Source organism: Mustela nivalis (genome assembly GCF_964662115.1).
Source record: "Mustela nivalis genome assembly, chromosome: 14".
Taxonomy (NCBI): domain Eukaryota; kingdom Metazoa; phylum Chordata; class Mammalia; order Carnivora; family Mustelidae; genus Mustela; species Mustela nivalis.
In genome coordinates this window covers 36,715,459-36,732,019 of record NC_139033.1, presented here as the reverse complement: position 1 = coordinate 36,732,019, position 16,561 = coordinate 36,715,459, and the positions used below count along the sequence as shown (strand labels likewise).

Here is a 16,561-nt window from a genome sequence, read left to right as displayed (position 1 = left end):
GGTCACTGCACTCCAAGAAGACACAGAGAATCTGTGTACAAGTCACTTTGTGCTTTATAAAATAATGCATCCATCCCACCGGAGCTGACGATGGGAGACCATATGAGGACCATACTGGGTGCCTGACCAGTTCCAAGGAGCATATCCCCCCCACAACCTGAGGAAAGGTTAGAAAACAGATTTCAAACACCTTGTGCTCTAAGCCAAACAAGCCTCATCTCTGGTGAACAAAAGCCACTCAGCAGAGAAACAAAACCATAAATAAAGGACAGCCCTGTCAAGGAGCAAAGCCACCAGCCAAAGGTCAGGACACACATGCACTCAATGCCGAACCACAGGATTCTCAGTGCCAAGAAGGGGAGGTGGCCACTGACACTGAAAGGCTGCCCCAGGACAAGGGTGACCTCAGCACCCACCACCCACCCCCATCAGGAGTCCACGCCTTTCCCCAGACTGAGAGCCAGCTTCCTGGCCCAGCTCGCTCCCTTCTTTGGTGCAAATTCACTAGCCTGGAGATGGCTAATGACCACAGAGCCTCTGAGCCAGAATCGGGCTGGGCTCACCATCTCCCCTTGCTAAGAGGAACAATATCCAGAGACCAGAGGGAAAGAGAACAGAATCTCACCCCTACCCTAAGAGACTCTTTCTTGCCAGGGCTTGGCTCTTTTCTTGCCAAAAAAGAAAAAACAAACAAACCCATAACTCGGACCCTCTGCTATGCTCACAGGCTTCAGCAAAGCAGAGAGGTAATCCCTAGGACAGGGAGCTAGAGAAGAGATCCTCAAGGCCATTTTTTTAAATGAATGAATGAATTGGACCGTCCCAAGGGTCTCTAATTAGCACTGCTTACTAGGCGCCACAAATGAGAGACACAGAGGGCACAGATCCTTTTGGGAAGACTCAAGTTCCAGAAGCTCCTGGGTTCTGAACACGGAAGAATATATATATATTTTTTAATGCAAGTACAGAGGCCGAGGGAAAAAGATAGCAGGTGGGGGGGTAAAGGAGACCCAGAAGTGCTCCCTATGGCCCAAGCAACTCCTCCACCCAGAACTTCATGGCTGTGACTGAGTGGGCGTGTCCGTAGGCCATCAAGGCCAGTTGAATTTCATGCTGTCCCCAAATGTCTATGCTCCAGAAGTCAAATCCTGGATGTGAAGGTTCAGAATCTCACCCCTACCCTAAGAGACTCTTTCTTGCCAGGGCTTGGTGCAAACAGTCCCCTATGTTTTTTAAATAAATACCAACAAGCAAAGTGATTCCTGTTTCCTACATAGTCTAGGAGAGAGGCAATTGCTGGGTGAGCAATGAATATTTACTGAGCAATCCAATGACAACAGTAAAACAATTTTTGGAGAGAGAGAGAGGAGAGAGAGAGAGAATGCAAGGGTGGGGAGGTAGGGGGTGGGAAAGGGAGAGGGAAAGGATCTTAAGCAGACGCCATGTTGAGTGTGGAGCCCTCCTCAGGGCTCGATCTCAGGACCCTGAGATCAGGAGCTGAGCCAGAACCAAGAGTGGGACGCTTAACCGACTGCCACCCAGGCGCCCCAAACCAATACCAATATTAATGACTACGTCTTACTGAGCTCTGTGCCAAGCTGTATTTCGCTGCATTCATGCTGCTATTTGGAACTCATCACAAACCTTGTGAGGTTTGCTGCTGTTGTTGTTATTATTATTATTGTTATTATTATTCCACGTTACAGATTAAAAAACTGAAGCCAGACGGATTAAGTAACTTGGCCTAGGTTATGCGGCTAAGAAATCTGTGAAATCCGGATTACAAGTTAGGTCAAAGGACTGCGAAGCCCGAAAGTCACCAGCCTCTGGGCTCCAGGGGCCCTGGGACCAGTATGGAACATACTTCCTGTTGTGCATGTTTGGGAAACAATGTATTTAATTAAAAGCACAATGCATTTAGAAGTATTAGGGAGAATACTAATTAATACATCTTAGAATCAGATGATAATTTCTCTGTTTTCAAAAAATAAGAACAAGAAACAAGACTGTATTATACAGGGGTGCCTGAGTGGCTCATTGGGTTAAGCCTCTGCCTTCGGCTCAGGTCAGGATCTCAGGGTCCTGGGATAGAGCCCTGCATCGTGCTCTCTGCTCAGCAAGGAGCCTGCTTCCCCCTCTCTCTCTGCCTGCCTCTCTGTCTACTTGTGATCTTTCCCTCTGTCAAATGAATAAAATCTTTAAAAAAAAAAAAAAAAGACTGTATTATACATACACACTTTCTAGATTCTTCTTCCACTGTGCTAGTCTTCCGTTAACACCAGATCTGACAAGATCTTAGATTGGGCATTCTTTTCAGTTGGGCACAGGGACAGGCATTCAGGAATAACCTGGTTAACAAAATGAAGGATAAGCGATCTTCTTTTTGTGTTATTAAAACTCCCTGGCAGCAAATTAATTTTTATCTTAAGTAACAAAACATCTACAGGTGTTGTGAATACAATTAAGCTAATTGAGAGATGCTAACAAACACCTGAAAACTCACATGCACCCCCCCCCAAAGAAACTTCCCATGAGAGGAATCTAGAAGCAAATACAAAAGCAACCTAAAATTATGCACTTAAGTGACTTTAAAAACACCTTTCTTTAGGGACGCCTGGGTGGCTCAGTTGGTTGGACGACTGCCTTCGGCTCAGGTCATGATCCTGGAGTCCCAGGATCGAGTCCTGCATCGGGCTCCCAGCTCCACGGGGAGTCTGCTTCTCTCTCTGACCTTCTCCTCCTCGCTCATGCTCTCTCTCACTGTCTCTCTCTCTCAAATAAATAAAAATTAAAAATCTTAAAAAAAAAAACACCTTTCTTTAGACATACGTGACATGGATGGACCCCACAAAACTTGTTCTAGTAACTAAAAAGCAAGTACCTCTGCATTCATAAGAGAAAACATAAATAATAGATTCAAATCTCGCCAGAGTTATAAGGATCACCTGGATTTCATGAATGTTGTTTATGAAAAGGGATTCAAACCAGCAAGGCAATAAAATACTAAAAATACACTGAACAGGCACCTGGGTGGCTCAGTTGGTTAAGCATCTGCCTGGGCTCAGGTCTTGATCCCGGGGTCCTGGGATTGAGACCTGCATTGGGCTCCCTGCTTAGTGGGAAGCCTGCAGAGTCTCTTCCTCTGCCTTTCCCACCTGCTTGTGCTGTCAGATAAATAAAATCTTTTTAAAAAATACATCAAACATCTGGGCATTATACTATTTTTAAAATAGCAGTTTAATGAAGAAAGAACATAAGAACACCTACTATGTTTAAGGGACATTCACCTGTTCTCTCACTAATTCTCTCAACAACAACCAAAGGAAGTTGATAATAACTTTTTGGGGGGTAAATTGAGGTTCAGAAAATTTAGGAATTTATCTAAGTTTAGACAATTTAAAAAGTAAATGCAGGGCACCTGGGTGGCTCAGTCTGTTAAGCATCTGCTTTCAGCTCAGGTCACGATCCCAGGTCCTAGGACTGAGTCCCACATCAAGCTCTCTGCTCCGTGCGGAGACTGCTTTTTCCTCTCCTTCTCCCTCTGCCTCCCTGTCTCTCTCCATCTCTCATAAAGAAAGAAAATCGGTAAAAATAAATAAGCAAACAAAAATAAAAGTAAATATAATAAAAATTATAAGAAATACAACTTAAAATAAGTAAAAGAACTGAATGAAATCCTGTGGGAATCTAAATCCACAGGTTTTCCACTACTCCTTGCTTTAGGAAGATGAAGGAAGGAAAGTTAGGCAGGGAAACACCTCACAGCAGGAGGTGATCCATCCATGAATGCGAAGATCCCCAAGACTGAAATCCAGGCCAAACATGGAGCCTTAAGTCTGCTGACTTTTTTGTTAAGCCATTTGCTTTACCAAATCATTTTAAAAGACTATTTATTCATTTGAGAGAAAGAGCACAAGCAGTGGGGAAGGGGAACAGAAGGAGAAGTGACAAGCAGGCTCCATGCTGAGCATTATTTTTAAGTCTCAGTTTAGGGGCACCTGCGTGGATCTGTAGGTTAAGCATCTGCCTCTGCTTAGGTTGTGCTCTCAGGGTCCTAGGATGGAGCCCCACAGGGCTCCCTGCTCAGTGGGGAGCCTGCTTCTCCCACTCCCTCTGCCTGCTGCTCCCCCTGCTTGTACTCTCTATTGCTCTCAAATAAAATCTTCCAAAAAAAAAAAAAAAAAAAACTTTTTAAAAAATAAAGTCTCAATTTAAAAACAAAAAATTTTTTTAAAGATTTTATTTATTTATCTGACAGAGAGATTACAAGTAGGCAGAGAGGCAGGCAGAGAGAGAGAGAGAGAGAGAGAGAGAGAGAAGGAAGCAGGCTCCCTGCTGAGCAGAGAGCCTGATGTGGGCTCCATCCCAGGACCCGGAGATCACGACCTGAGCCGAAGGCAGAGGATTAGCCCATTGAGCCACCCAGGGGTCCCTTAAAAACAAAATTAAAGAGAAAAAAATCTCCTAGGTCCATCACTACCAAGAACAAGTGCACCCTGGCATGCATTTTCCTTAAAAGCCAGAAGCAAAGCTTGAAAACAGCCAGAGCTGCTCTCACACAGATGGCCATGTACTTTCACCAGTATCAGGCCGCAAGAGCCTTATTTGGCCCTCCCGAACAGACAAGAATCACCAAAGCACAGCCACCAGCAAGCGGCAAAAGAAGAAAGTGGTTAAGGTTTCTTACCTAAAATTACAACAAGGAAGCCTCCAGCACATAATGAAAGTCATTAAGAAAATTCTGAGAGTAATTGCAGGCAGACTTCTCCCCCAGAAAGGAACCAGCTAATAAGCATTCATTATCTTTGGCACGGTGAAAGTATTTATAGGACGTTCACAGAAAGCCTTCCCCAATAGGCCCACATTAACGAATGGCATTTTAGGTCTAACACCAAAGTGCTCTGGAGACCGTGAAAATTCACATTTTGTGCTTTCTCTTTTTTATACACTCTAGCATTCACCATCCCTGGAGATTTTATCACACATTTTCAGTTTTTGTTCCTAAAAGCAGTCAGCCTTCGCCCATAGCCTACTGCGTGCCTGGCGATCTCCAGGCTCGTCGCCCGTGCGGTCTCCTGCAATGCCCAAGGAGTCGAGGCAGAAATCCGAAGGCAACGCAACCAGGAAGATGGGAGAGAATCTTTTCTCACGCCAACGGGGCGGGCAGTTTCCGGGAAGGGAGCCCGGCGGCGGCGGGCGCTGAACGAGGACATGGACTCGGCCGGGGGGCACCGCGGGCAGGCGGGAGGGGTCAGGTGGGATTGGGGGGCACTCGCGGGGCGGAAATGCCGCCCAGGGGCCCCAGACCCGCGCGTGTCAACTCCCCTCCCGCGTTCCGCATCCCCTCCGCGCTCTCGTCCTCCCCTACAGCTGTGGCCAATCCGCCTCCCCAGCCGCGTTCCGGGACCCGACGCGCACAACCCCTCGGAGAAGCGGAGCGGACACCCTGGGGGGTGTGTGGGGAAGCGGAGGGTTGAAACACTCGCCATTCTCTGCAACCTCCGCGGCGACAAGCTGCCGCTCCGCACGCACAGCCGCGAAGTGACAGCGCCCGGCATCATACTGGGAAAGGAAGGAGATGGCCTGTGGCGGTGCCACCGGAGTTGGCTGAGACGACCCTACCATCACCGGGAAAAGTGTCCCTCTTCCCCATCACCTCCCGACCTGCGTTAAAGCTCACGAAAGATGCCAGGCGCGTCCCTGGCCCTGCAGCAGGCGCCCTCCATCCCTCCCCGCAGGTGCGCCTGGTACATGAGGTCCTAAGGTCTTTTTCAGACACGTTGGCATCGGCTCCCAAAGGGGGCCCCAACAGAACTTGGCCACGGGAGACTTCCAGAGGCGCGGCAGACACGGCAGGAAAACCAGCGGCTCTCCCCTCAAGGGCCTGCAAAGCCTGCCTGGCTCGCCCCTTAAAGCTTAACCCCAGACATGTGCGTGGCAAACGCAAACAACCCAAACGCCACCTGCGAGTTCCCTCTCCTCCCGGCAGGTGAAACCTCCTGGACGTCTCCTGGGAGCTGCCCGTCCGGCCAGCTGTACCTCTCCATCCCCGAGGCCGCCAAGTTTCCTACAGCCCCCACCTGAATCCCACCCTGTGGGCTCCGGAGCCGGAGGGCGCGGACAGCTGGGGCCACCGCATCCCGGATCCCGGGAGTCCACCCGCTCCGGGGCGGCCAGAGGACCTGTGGGACACCGCGGGATCCCCCCGGGTGGGGAACTTTGGGGGCTCCGCGCCGCGCCCCTCCTTACCTGGCGCTCTCTGGCCCGGGCTGGGACATCCGCCGGGGGCGCGTCCCTCCGCGCGCTCGCTGCGCACCTGGCCGCCGCCGCCGCCACCGCCACCGCCTGGCCCCAGCCCCGGCGGCCGCGCTAGCGCTTCATGGCGCACGGGGGCTGGCTCTGGGCCCCGGGAAGCGTGTCCACTTGGCGGCGGCTCCTCTGGCTCTCGCCTCTCCCCAATGGCTCCCCCGCCTTCTCCCGCCCCGCGTCCGTGCGCCCGTCCTCAGCGGCCGCCCTTTTCCCTTCGCACCCCCGGACCGGCCAAACTGGTTTCTCCGCTCTGGGGTGGTGCCTCCAGTCTCTCTCCGGCAGCCGCGGCTGGGCTGGGGCTGGGGGCGGGCCCGGCCGTCCGCCCTCCCTTTGTCCCTCCCGGGGGCGGAGAGGGGCTGGACGGGGAGCCCCTGGGCGGGCACACCAGGCCCAGCTCCTGCCTGGCGCCCTCCGTGCGCGCTGGCGGCAGGTGGGCACCCCGGCCGTCCCCGGAGCGCGTCCCCGGTCTCGCCCGACCCGCGACCTGGCAGCTGCGGTCGCTGTGGGCTCCTCCCGCGCCCCCGCCTCCCTGGGGGCCGCGCTCGCCACCCCGCCCCATCAGGCTCGCGTCATTTTCCCGCCGCCCTCCGCCAGCCTGGCCGCCACCCGGGGTCGGTGACCGCGCCAGCCCGGAAAGCTGGCCGGGCCGCGGCCTGCCTGGGACCTGACCTCCCTCGGTAAGGGGAGCCGTACACTCTCGACGCCAAGTCACGTTCCAGGACCGGTCACCCAACGCGCGTCGCGGTTCACCGCGCGGAGGGTGGGGAAAGGGACCACACCGAAAGACCTGGAGAAACTTATTCTGGAGTGGCAGCAAGCAGGCCTTCTGCGGGGACCGACCTCCTTCGCCCTTAGGGGTTGGGGTCTAAGCAGCCGACCTGCAGCAGGTGAAATGGCACGCCGTAGCTGGAAATTGGGGACTCGCGTGCGTGGTCTCCGGGCTGGTGTCTGGGCTTGTGAATCTTGCCTCCTCAACAGTGTGTACCGCACACTGGAAACTCGGTTCAGCAGAAGTTTACTGCTCACCCACAATGGAAGAGTCTCTAGAGGGAATGGAGGAAAGTCGAAGATGAATCGAAGAGTTTGCTTCGGGGCGCCTGGGTGGCTCAGTCGTTAAGCCTCTGCCATGGGTTCAGGTCAAGATCCCAAAGTCTTGGGATGGAGTCCCGCATCAGGAATCCTGCTTCTCCCTCTGCCCCTCGCCCGGACTGTGTACCCTTTCTCACTGTGTCTCTGTCAAATAAATAAATAAAATCGTCAAAAAAAAAAAAAAAAAAGTTTGCCTAAGGTGTAGTAAGGAAAATAGAATTCGCAGATAAATATCTAGTTACCTGTAGATCAGGGTTTCAGGTCCTGGGCCTGAGAGTTCAGACGCCCACCTGGGGGCTTAAGGAAGCCTTCTCTGAGGAGGCCATGCCGCACTTGGGGCTGGGAGAGCCACACTTTCAGGGATCAGAGTTGAGTGGAGAGGATATTCAAAGAATAGCCCACTATTCTTCCTCCACATATGTGAAAGATTCCACTGGTATTGTTAAACCCTAAACTGCCCTGAGTTTCTTTTTCATTAGACACTTGATTTTTTTATTTTTAAGTAATCTCTATGCCCAACGTGAGGCTTGAATTTACGACCCCAAGATCAAGAGTCACATGCCCCTCTCTGCTCAGCAGCGAGCCTGCTTCCTCCTCTCTCTCTGCCTGTCTCTCTGCCTACTTGACATCTCTGTCAAATAAATAAATAAAATCTTAAAAAAAAAAAAGTCACATGCCCCACCCACTGAGCCAACCAGGCACCCTGTCACACTTGACTTCTGAGCAAGTGGGCTGGTCAGTCACTTAATCTCTCTGGGCCTCAGTTTCCTCATCTGTAAAATGAGACTGGAATGGATGACCTTAAATGGTTCCTTCCATTTTCTGAACCCAACAGCAGAGCAAAGGTACAGAAGCTGGAAAACATAGGGACCAGTGAATAGCAATGGGGAAAACCAGTTGGCTGACAGTGCAACAGCCGTCCATAGGGCTGGAAGGGCAGGTTAAGGAGTTTGGGCTTCCTTTTGACAGCACTTGCAAACCATTGAAAATTTATGATCACAACTGTTGCACGATCTGTGTTGTGTTCTAAGGAAAATAACTAGACTAGTTTGAAAAGTAAGACTGAAGATGAGGGTACCATTTAAGAATCTAGTAAAGAAACATAATGTGGGCCCGAAGGACTCGCCGTTGGAAGGAGGAGGAACTTTCAGGGACAGCATCAGGAGTAATGACAGGGCGCAGAGTGGCCAGAATCTACTACTGACTGGCAGACAGAAGCACGAAGATGAGCCAAGTTCCCCAAGCTAGGTGCTGGCGTTAATAGGAACAGCAGAGTCAGAAGGAAGACAGGCCACTGAGGAGGGCTCTGCCCTACCAGGAGAAAGGCCAGTACACCTAAGAGTCAAGAGAGGATTCTAGACTAAAGGAAGGATCCCTTCTTTCTTGCAGATCTACCAGCAAGTGATCAACCTGTCCAAGAAAGCATTGCACAGAAGACAGACTACACTAAGATCTGTCCAGTCCACACCTAAACTCACATCGCGTCAGTAACACAACGCGTCTGTGTCTACACAAGATTTCAAGCTGGTTTGTTTCTCTTACAGACCACATGGAGTGGAGGGTGAGGAGAGGTGGGGGAAAGGGACACAATGGGTATTGTTTTAAAGATTCATTCATTGGGGTGCCTGGGTGGCTTTGTTGGTTGAGCAACTGCCTTCGGCTGGGGTCATGATCCTGGAGTCACAGGATCGAGTCCCACCTCGGGCTCCCTGCTCGGCAGGGAGTCTGCTTCTCCCGCTGCTTGTGCTCTCTTTCTCTCTCTCAAATAAATAAACATAATCTTAAAAATAAATAAATAAATAAAGGGGCACCTGGGTGCCTCAGTGGATTAAGCCACTGCCTTCGGCTCAGGTCATGATCTCGGTGTCCTGGGATCAAGCCCCGACTCGGGCTCTCTGCTCAGCGGGGAGCCTGCTTCCCCTTCTCTCTCTGCCTAACTCTCTGCCTACTTGTGATCTCTCTCTGTCAAATAAATAAATAAAATCTTTAAAATAAATAAATAAAGATTCATTCATTTAACAATAGCACTTAGTAGGCGTTGACTGTTCTAGTTGCTTGGATATATCGGTGAACCAACCCAGCAAATTGTATCTTTTTTTTTTTTAAGATTTTAGATTTAGAATCCAGAGAGAGAGAGAGAAGCAGGCTTCCTGCGGAGCAGAGAGCCCGATGCAGGGCTCGATCCCAGGACCCTGAGATCATGACCCGAGCTGAAGGCAGCAGCCCAAACCACTGAGCCACCCAGGCGCCCCAAGGAAATTGTATCTTAAAAAGAGACAATGCTTTGAAAAAAATAGAACAGGCCTGGCTGGGAGGGGCCACTGAAGCAGACTTTTAGGGTGCTATAAAAATTCTGTATCTTGACCTGGGTGATGGTTATATGAGCGTACACGTATGTAAGAGTTCACTGTCCTGTACATTAAGAGTTATACATTAAAAATAATAAAAATAGAGTAGGGTTAAGAGATTAGGAGTGGGAGAAAGAGTTGCAATTTTAAACTAATGGTCAAGGTAAGCTTCACGAAGAGTTGGGTTTGGAAAAGACTTGCAAGAAGGTGAAGGGGTTTCATCCTCGGGGAGAGAAAGTCCTTGAAAACTCCTCTCACCTAGAACCCACCAGACAAAGCATGTTCAAACCCTGTCCTGCTGTGTTGCCCTCCCTTGTGCCCTCCTGGTCATTGAGAAGGCGGCTCTCAGAGCACGTCAGCTGCCCTTGCTGAGAAAGGAAGTAGCTCACCTCGAAGTCCTGACTTTTGTCCTCTGTGAGAGAACCATGCCAAATTTCAGGGTGTCTAGTCAGGCCAATCCCTGAAAGTGTTTCACGAATGCGACAAAGATTGATTTTGAAATGAGTCACTCTGTCCTGGAATCCCGCCGGATCCCACCAGCCTCTGAGCTGCTTTCTCAGAGTACCCCGAAGGGATGGAATAAGTATTCTGGTTTTATGGAGAAGCCACTCCCACTCCATAACCAGCAGCTCTCCCTTGCAAGGGGAAAATAATTCCATGTTGGGAAAAGTAATTAACAGAAACAGCCATTTCTCAATAAGGCTAACAGTGTATTTCAGGGTTTGCCGGTTTGTAATTTCCTGTTTTTTTTTTTTGTTTGTTTGTTATTTTTTTTTCCTTCTCTCTCTCTGTTTTTTTTGTTTGTTTGTTTATTTTGTTTTGTTTTTTCCTTTTCTTGGCAACACTCCTGTGCACTTCCATGATGCGGGGAGGAAGGTTGGGGAGGTTCCAAGAGAACGAGCTCATTTTATTGAAATCCATTTCCTAGAATTTTTTCCTACAAGATAGGAGGTAAAGAATGAAAGATGTTTAAAGGGAGTATTGAAATCCATTTCCTAGAATTTTTTCCTACAAGATAGGAGGTAAAGAATGAAAGATGTTTAAAGGGAGTCATACTGACTGTATTCACCTCTTTCGTAAGCTCAGTGGTCACTTTAAATAAACTAAAGCATTTAATGCCAACGGAAAGGTATTCAAGCCACACTAGGTGCTACTGTAACCTGTGCCTGGTGGTCAAGATTAACTCCGTTGGGAGGCAATTTTTTCCCAGCCGTTTTCTAGTCCAGCTCCAGAATTCTAAACATGATAAGAACGTACCTTTTAGATGAGTCTGTCTTTGCAATAAGTGGAATTAGAAGCTTCAAATAGTCTGCCTCACTTTCTTTTAAATGTCATTTAAAACAACAGATATAGGGGGACGCCTGGGTGGCTCAGTTGGTTAAGCAGCTGCCTTCGGCTCAGGTTATGATCCCAGGGTCCTGGGATCGAGTCCCACATCAGGCTCCTTGCTCGGCAAAGAGCCTGCTTCTCCCTCTGCCTCTGCCTGCCTCTCTGTCTGCCTGTGCTCGCTCGCTCTCTCTCCCTCTGTCTCTGACAAATAAATAAAATCTTAAAAAAAAAAAAAAACACAACAGATATAGGTGATAACATCTGTTGTCTCTGCAAAAATGATTTTCCAAATTCTTCTGGTTTAAAGGAGGCAATATCTCCTTTACTACTTATTGACTTCTTTTTTCCTGATCACCATTTTAAATAAAAAATTGGACTGCAAAAGAAACCTTAAACCCCAGGGAACCAAGTGTGTCTCCGTTATTTTGTTAGTACCCACGCTTAACATGCAAGAGATGTCAGGGGAGGTGATACTTCTCAGCATATTAAGTTCACATCTCTTTCTTTCATATTCATGAGTATGTAAATATATAGAACTCATCTACAGTTTTTTTTACAAGGAGTTTTTCCATTACCTACTATCTATATGAAAATGTCATGAACATGACATTGAACTAATAACCCCAGTTAAACTTAATTCATAATTAATCAACAATTTTGAAAATATCTGGTGACCATTTAGCATACAGAGCCATATTTTCACGTGATCGTAAGAAGTCTGTGTGTATCCCGTTTTCATCATTCACCACGGTGTCATGAGAACAGTTTTCATAATTTACCTTTTACATTTTACACGAAAACAGTTCACTTTTCCAACTCCCTCCCTCATCCCTCACAAACTAAGTTCCCACTATTCCAAGCTGCTTGCAGTTCACTGAACTTTTTTTTTTTTTTTTTGACAGAGAGATTACAAGGAGGCAGAGAGACAGGCACAAAGGGAGGGGAAGCAGGCTCCCCACTGAACAGAGAGCCTGAGGCGGGGCTCGATCCCAGAACCCTGAGATCATGACCCAAGCCCAAGGCAGAGGCCCAATGCAGTGAGCCACCCAGGCACCCCAGTTCATTGAGTTCTAAATAGCACTTGATGGGGGCACCTGGGTGGCTCAGTCAGTTAAGTGCATGCCTGCTGTTGGCTCGGGTCATGATCTCACAGGCCTGGGATGGAGCCCCGAATCAGGTTTCCTGCTTCGGTGGGGAATCTGTTTCTCTCTCTGCCTTTGCTCTTCCCCACCCCAACTCATGCATGTGTGCTCACTCTCTCTCTCTCTCTCTCCTTCTCTCTCTGTCTCAAATAAATAAATCTTTAAAAAATGTCCTCCTGGATTCATCTGCCTGGTCTCTGGGTAAGCCTTGCCCCAGATGCCCCCAGACAATAGTCCCCATAGCATAAGGAAGCCTTAATCCCACTGTATTTTAACTGTTAACCTGTGCTTATTCCCCACTGCATGGGAGCCCTTTGAGACCCAAGACTGAGTCTTTTTTTTTTTTTTTTTTTTTAAGATTTTATTCATCTGACAGAGAGAGGAAACACAAGCAGGAGGAGTGGGAGAGGGAGAAGCAGGCTTCCTGCCGAGCAGGGAGCCCAGTGCAGGGCTCAATCCCAGGACCCTGGGATCAGAACCCGAGCCAAAGGCAGAAGCTGAATGACTGAGACACCCAGGCACCCCTGAGTCTTATTCTTCTTGGTCTTTCTTGGCATGGAACACTGCTGTGTCACCTAAGTGCCTAGTAATTCTCGTGGCAGGGTCTGCATAGTCATCATTCTCAATACTTGTATTTTCTCCTGCTGATGATTTAATCATTACTATTGTTGAATATTTCTGTATTTACCAGATTGGCTTCCAGAAATATCTGACCAACTACAACCCCCCACTATTTTATTTTTTTAAAAAAAGATTTTATTTACTTATTTGAGTGAGAGAGAGAGAGAGAGAGCATGAGAGGGGGAAAGGTCAGAGGGAGACGCAGGCTCCCCATGTAGCTGAGAGCCTGTTGTGGGACTTGATTGCTCCCAGGACTCTGGGATCATGACCTGAGCCGAAGGTAATGGCTTAACCAATTGAGCCACCTAGGCACCCAACCCACCACTACTGGATTCTAAGGCTTCTAAACCTCTTTTCTCCAGTTCTTATTATTTAGTGGGTTGTGATTTGCCCTCCTCAACTTGCTTCTAGAAATGGTGGGCCCATGGTACAAGAAGAGTTTATGTTTTATTAGAACTGGGACATTTTTAAGCCTTTGTTGCCATCACTGGAGCAATACAAAGAATAGTATTCAAATTCTTCCATAAAGTTACAGCAGCCTAGGCTATATATGAATACTGCCTTTTTAATTTTCCTAAACTGCCAGCCAGCATGAATGATTGTCCCTCCCAATTAAGTGCAAGAACAAAGCAGTAAGAAACACTGATCACACAGGCAAAGACAAAAAAAAAAAAAAAATCTGGAATTGCACTGCCTTGACAGTGTTTATGAGGAAGTGGGCATTCCTAGGCTGTTGGTGGCTGTGTATTGTGTGACTCCTTTGGGAGGAAATACAGAAGCCCATAACAAAACACGTGTGCCTTGTGCAACAACAATCCGTGTCTAGGAATTTATCCTAGAGATATATTTAAGCATTTATACAAAGCTAAATGTACACAAATATTCATTGCAGCACTTTCTTCACTGCAAAAGACCAGAGGTGGCCTCAATGTCCATTAAAAGAGGTTACATCCATAAAACAGGATAATAATCAGCCTTGTTAAAAATTAGGAGACCTACTTGCGCTGCTGTTTGGAACATCTCCAAGATATACCGTTACGTGAAAATGCAAAGTACAGAAGAGTATGTGTGTACAAATAAAATTTATGTGATGTTTACAAGTTGTCTCCTTTTGTGTAACATATAAATAATATACATGAGTGTTATAGATTTGTGTGACAGAAAGATAGATAACCTGGAAGGATGCACAAGAAATCATTCACAGTGCTCATCTATATAGAGGAGACATTTTCACAAATGTCTTTGTACAGTTGAAATTCTTTTTTTACTATGCTCCTGTATAATTTTTAAATTTAACTTAGTTTGGTCAAAGTAATAAATACGTATAGTTTAAGAGCTCAAGTAGTACTGCAAAGTTTCTAACGGAAGACAATAATGCTGCTACCCCACCATTTCTCATGCTCAAATATTCTCCAGAGAACTTTTTTTAAAAAAATATTCTATTTATTTGACAGAGAGAGATCACAACTAGGCAGAGAGGCAGGTAGAGAGAGAGGAAGAAGCAGGCTCCCTGCAGAGCAGAGAGCCCGATGCGGGGGCTCGATCCCAGGGTCCTGGGATCATGACCTGAGCCGAAGGCAGAGGCCCTAATCCACTGAGCCACCCAGGCACCCCTCCAGAGAATTTTTTATTGGTTCTTGCATTTACTTTCTCAATACAAATAGCATGTTTATATTGCTATTTCTGATGTTTTTCTGTCCTAGACATCATCTATGGACTTCTTGCTATGGGGGAGGAAGAGTTAACTGTCATGCATTCTATTCCCAGTACAACGATGTGCCCACACATTCACTCACCCTTTCTCCCATCATAATTAGATTTCTCCCATCTATAGTTAAATCATGTTCAGTGGATCCAGTATTATGCCTATGGGAATATTGTTTGCACCTAAGCTACATGGTATTCTATGATTATATTTCCTTTCTCCTCAAGTTTTTTATTTTGACCAGGGTTAATTATTGCCTTTCTTTTTCCCCAATTACTAAGCCCCACCCTTTTCCTACCATTAATTTAGGCCTTAAATTGCTCACATAACCACAAAGCTCCTCTCAGGATAGACAACACATAACTTACCAGTTTACATTCTCCCTCCTTGCAGTGTCTTCTGCGGGAGCCTTCTGTCCCTGTTCCTGTGCGAATATTATCGTTGTCCTGCAGGGCGTCCCCTCACCGTCCTCCTGAGGCTTCCTGCCACTTCACATTTTCATTTCTGTTGGACTTGCTAAATCTGGTGGAGCACATCTGAAAAAGGAAACATGAGAGAGGAATAGTTTGAGGCTCACTATGTCCATTTGGATGCCTTTAGTGTTCCGGAATACAAACGGGTTGTTCTACCGTCATCATCATCATCATCAAACCTGTAAGTCTCTGGAGGTGGAGGGTTCTCAGTTGGGTTAGTGGCTCCGTGATTGCATCAGAGCCCAAGTACTTATACTTCTGCCCTGTTTTCATCATATTGGTAGTGATGTCCCTCTTTCAGGTCACAGGTGGCTGCAGCAGCTAGCTAATTTCATTTGTCAGAAACCAGTCATCTGACCAATCTTAGCTTGGAAGAAGACCCAAAAAATGAGTATATGTCATCATCAGCACCCACTGTGGGAACTGGTCTTTGTCAGTAGGGATGGAGTTTTAGGAGAGTAGCTGTTGGATAGGCAACCCACAGGACCTATACCTTTCTACATCTGGAAATGTCTTTATTCCTCTCTCATAGTTTAACTGCATATTGAACCTAAGGTTGGAAAACACTTTTTTTTTTTAGAATTTTTTAGAATTCCTTAGCATCTAGACTCCAGTGTTGCTGTCCAGATTTTTTTATTATTTTGATTCCCAGTTCTTTACAGGTGATCAGCTTTTCACTTTTAGGAAGGTTCTTCTCTGGTTCTAAATTTTTGCTGGAATGTGTCTTAGTGTGGAACCCCAGAACCAGCCTCTCACGCTCTACGGCCTTGCCCCAACCCATCCTCATTGCCTTTTGTTCATGTGCAAAACTAACTGAAAACCAGTGCTTTTACCACCAGAGTGGTAACCTTATAAATTAATTCACAGAGAGGTATCAAGAACTTGAAATACTTCAGTGAGCTTTCTTTCCACCAAACATTTAGGCCTTCACGGTCTTCAGTATTTTTATCCCAAATGAATGGGTAAAAGGTGGGAATTTCACAATAATCACTGATAGCTAAGAAGTTCATATTTAAAATAAAATCTTTTAAGGGGGGGCTCCTGGGTGGCCCAGTCATTAGGCATCTGCCTTAGGCTCAGGTCCTGTTCCCAGGGTCCTGGCATTGAGCCCCACGTTGGGCTCCCTGTGAGCCTGCTTCTCCCTCTCCCACTCCACCTGCTTGTGTTCCCTCTCTTGCTGTGTCCCTCTCCGCCAAATAAATAAATAAAATCTTTTTTTTAAAAAAAGTTCATATTTACCTCTGAAACTAATAAAAAAAAAGAAGTTTGTATTTTTTTACTTTTCAAATCCCAGTCAGCTTCTACCCCTTCTGACCCTTCCTTCCTCTCTGTCTTTTCCGTCTTTCCTTCCTGTCTTCATTCCTTCCTTCCCTTTCACATTTACAACCCTGATGCCTTTGGAATTTATGTCTTGTGTATGACATAAGGTATTCCTCTGATTTTATTTTCTCAAATGGCTAACCGCACATCCCAGCATTATTTACTAAAAGCCAGCATTTGCCTCCGTGATGAGATGAGATGACACTTTCATCATGTACTAATCAG

General features: G+C 47.2%; 1 protein-coding gene across 1 annotated transcript in view; it reads right to left on the bottom strand.

Annotated features, from left to right (window-relative positions):
• Positions 1-6,587, bottom strand: part of ATP8B1 (ATPase phospholipid transporting 8B1) — a 125,352-nt gene extending 118,765 nt beyond the window's left edge. The window contains exon 1 of the mRNA XM_082699839.1: positions 6,250-6,587. The gene's annotated coding sequence lies outside the window, so the exon portion shown is untranslated. The remainder of the gene's footprint in view (positions 1-6,249) is intronic.
• Positions 6,588-16,561: the final 9,974 nt, after the last annotated feature.